This window comes from Capra hircus, chromosome 19, assembly GCF_001704415.2.
Source record: "Capra hircus breed San Clemente chromosome 19, ASM170441v1, whole genome shotgun sequence".
Taxonomy (NCBI): Eukaryota; Metazoa; Chordata; class Mammalia; order Artiodactyla; family Bovidae; genus Capra; species Capra hircus.
Window position 1 is genome coordinate 55987006 of NC_030826.1, and position 3907 is coordinate 55990912.

The window sequence follows — 3907 nt, forward strand, 5'->3', positions numbered from 1 at the left end:
TTTCTCCCCATCTTTGGGTTGTCACAGCTATAGCAACTAAGCCTATCGTGAAGTGGGGGGGGTGGGGGCGGCGGTCAGCTATACTATGGAGCAGTTTAGTTAGTAGGGAGAATCGATCATAAGAGACTTTTAATAAGAATGAGGCTTCCCACTACAGTGAGATAGTTCAATTCAGTTCAATTGCTCAGTCGTGTCTGACTCTTTGTGACCCCATGAATCGCAGCACGCCAGGCCTCCCTGTCCATCACCAACTCCCGGAGTCCACCCAAACCCATGTCCATTGAGTTGGCGATGCCATCAAACCATCTCATCCTCTGTTGTCCCCTTCTCCTCTTGCCCTCAATCTTTCCCAGCATCAGGGTCTTTTCAAGTGAGTCAGCTCTTTGCATGAGGTGGCCAAAGTATTGGAGTTTCAGCTTCAGCACCAGTCCTTCCAATGAACACCCAGGACTGATCTCCTTAGGATGGGCTGGTTGGATCTCCTTACAGTCCAAGGGACTCTCAAGAGTCTTCTCCAACACCACAGTTCAAAAGCATCAATTCTTCTGTGCTGAGCTTTCTTTATAGTCCAACTCTCACATCCATATATGACTACTGGAAAAACCATAGCCTTGACTAGATGGACCTTTGTTGACAAAGTAATGTCTCTGCTTTTCAATATGCTATCTAGGTTGGTCATAACATTCCTTCCAAGGAGTAAGCATCTTTTAATTTCATGGCTGCAATCACCATCTGCAGTGATTTTGGAGCCCCCAAAATAAAATCTGACACTTTTTCCACTGTTTCCGCATCTGTTTCCCATGAAGAGATGGGACCAGATGCCATGATCTTAGTTTTCTGAATGTTGAGCTTTAAGCCAACTTTTTCACTCTCCTCTTTCACTTTCATCAAGTGGCTTTTTAGTTCCTCTTCACTTTCTTCCATAAAGGTGGTGTCATCTGCATATCTGAAGTTATTGATATTTCTCCCAGCAATCTTGATTCCAGCTTGTGCTTCTTCCAGCCCAGTGTTTCTCATGATGTACTCTGCATAGAAGTTAAATAAGCAGGGTGACAGTATACAGGCTTGACGTACTCCTTTTCCTATTTGGAACCAGTCTGTTGTTCCATGTCCAGTTCTAACTGTTGCTTCCTGACCTGTATATAGGTTTCTCAAGCTAGGTTGGTCACAATCAGCAATCACACACTCACAGTCATTCAGAGGCTATCACAGTGCCTCCCTTCCTCTGGAGTCCCCAGGTCTCCCTATCTGGGAGCCCAGGGAGGTGATCAGTCTCCTCTTCTACCTGTTGGGGTAGGTTCCTGCCTGGGGACCAGTCCTGGAGCTTTGTCTTATCCTGTGACCATTCCTGGTGAGTTGGTCTCTCACTCCAGTGAGTCCCGTTGGGCTCTGCCGTCCGGAGTGTTGGAACACTGGTCCAAAAGAGAACCCGGGATACCGCCAGGTGGTACACCTCCTCGTTCATCTTCGGGTTCCTTCACTCCAGCCTGGCAGAGCCACCAGTCTGGCGGCTCAAGGGGCCGGCGTGGTTGGAATCTTGCTGGGGCCTCCAGAAATGTTGCAGAAACCAGTACTTGGGAAAACAAGCACCACACTCAGAGAGTTGGAGAATCAGGTTGATTATGCTGGCAGGCCCAGAGGAGTTAACAGTCCACGCTCTGAGCCCCGAACAAAGGGATTAGAGTTTTTATAGACAGACTGTAGTGGGCAACACTAGCTGTTATTAGGCTGGTTTAAACTAAGGGGTTTTGCATGTGCGAGAACAGTAGTCAAAATGGGGAAGGGGAAGCCTGGCCTGGGCATGCATGATGAAGCAGGTTTGCAGGGGCTGGGTGATTGCAAAGAGCAGGACAAGGGTGAGTAAGATAAACTCCAGTTCCTAGTATTGCAAGTCCCCACTTTCTGAGACAACATGACCTACTTGATCTAGATTTTGCAAGAGGCAAACTATGTCACAGAGGCAGAAGGAGAAGGAGGTGATGTAAAATTTTAACTTTTCCTTTTCACTAGGAGTGGGGGTCTCCAGGGGCGGGGCCTCTAGGGGCAGGGGCTTTGGCCGCTGCGGGTCTCAGGCCCTAGGCCTCAGTAGCTCTGGCACACAGTTTTGCTTGTTCCACAGCACGCAGAACCTTCCTGGACCAGGGGTCAAACTCATGTCCCCTGCATGGGTAGGTGGTTTCTTACCCACTGAGCCACCAGGGAAGTCCCGATCCTTTCTGGTGGTGGGTGTCTGAGTCATGTCACATTTTGACTGTTATGAGGAGTGTTGCCCTGACATTCTGGCCCATGCCTTTGGTGAACATCTATATACCTTCTTCTTAGCATTTAAAGGGACACTTGTTTTCTTTATCAGAAGAAACAATCGTGTATATATCAGGTCAGGACCCATTTTCTATAATGGCTGTTTCCATTTTGTTTCTCTAATTGAAGGAGTTGGTTGACAGTGTTGTGCCGACCTCTCCTGTGCAGCAGAGTGACTCAGTTATACGTATGGAGACGTTTTTTTAAAAAATATTCGTTTCCATTGTGATTTATCACAGGATATTGCAGACAGTCCCCCGTGGCTTATAGTAGGATCTTGCTGCTTGTCCATCCACATGTAACAGCTTATGTCTGCTAATCCCAGACTCTGAGCCTTTTCCTTCCCTCCTTCCCCCGTGGCAACGACAAGTCTGTTCTCTACGTCTGTGAGTCTGTTTCTGTCTGGTGGATATGTTCATTTATGCCATATTTGAGATTCCACATATAAGTGATATCATATGGTGTTTGTCTTTGACTTTCCGAGTTACTGCACTTAGTAGGGTAATCTCTAGTTGCACCCATGTTGATGAAAATGGCATTGTGTTAGTTGCTCAGTTGTATCTGACTCTTGTGACCCCATGGACTGTAGCCCACGAGGTTCTTCTGTCCATAGGGCTCTCCAGGCAAGAATACTAGAGTAGGTTGCCATTTCCTTCTCCAGAAAATGGCATTATTCATTTTTTTCACATATGATAATATACATGTTTCAATGCCATTCTCCCAAATCATTCCACCCTCGCCCTCTCCCACAGAGTCCAAAAGATTATTCTACACATCTGTGTCTCTTATGCTGTCTCGTATACAGGGTTATCATTGCCATCTTTCTAAATTCCATATATATGTGTTATTATACTGTATTGATGTTTTTTCTTTCTGGCTTACTTCACTCTGTATAAGGGCTCCAGTTTCATCCACCTCATTAGAACTGATTCAAATGTGTTCTTTTTAATGGCTGAGTAATTCTCCATTGTGTATAGGTACAACAGCTTTCTTATCCATTCGTCTGCTGATGGACATCTAGGTTGCTTCCATGTCCTGGCTATTATCAACAGTGCTGTGATGAACATTGGGGTACACGTGTCTTTCAGTTCTGGTTTCCTCGGTGTGTATGACCAGCTGTGGGATTGCTGGGTCGTATGGCATTTCTGTTTCCAGTTTTTTAAGGAATCTTCACACTGTTCTCCATAATGGCTGTACTAGTCTGCATTCCCATCAACAGTGTAAGAGGGTTCCCTTTTCTCCACACCCTCTCCAGCATTTATTGCTTGTAGACTTTTGGATAGCAGCCATTCTGACTGGCATGAAATGGTACCTCATTGTGGTTTTGATTTGCATTTCTCTGATAATGGGTGATGTTGAGCATCTTTTCATGTGTTTGTTAGCCATCTGTCTTCTTTGTAGAAATGTCTGTTTAGTTCTTTGGCCCATTTTTTGATTGGGTCGTTTATTTTTCTGGAATTGAGCTGCAGGAGTTGCTTGTATACTTTTGAGATTAATTCTTTGTCAGTTGCTTCATTTGCTATTATTTTCTCCCATTCTGAAGGCTGTCTTTTCACCTTCCTTATATTTTCCTTTGTTGTGCAGAAACTTTTAATTTTAATTAGTT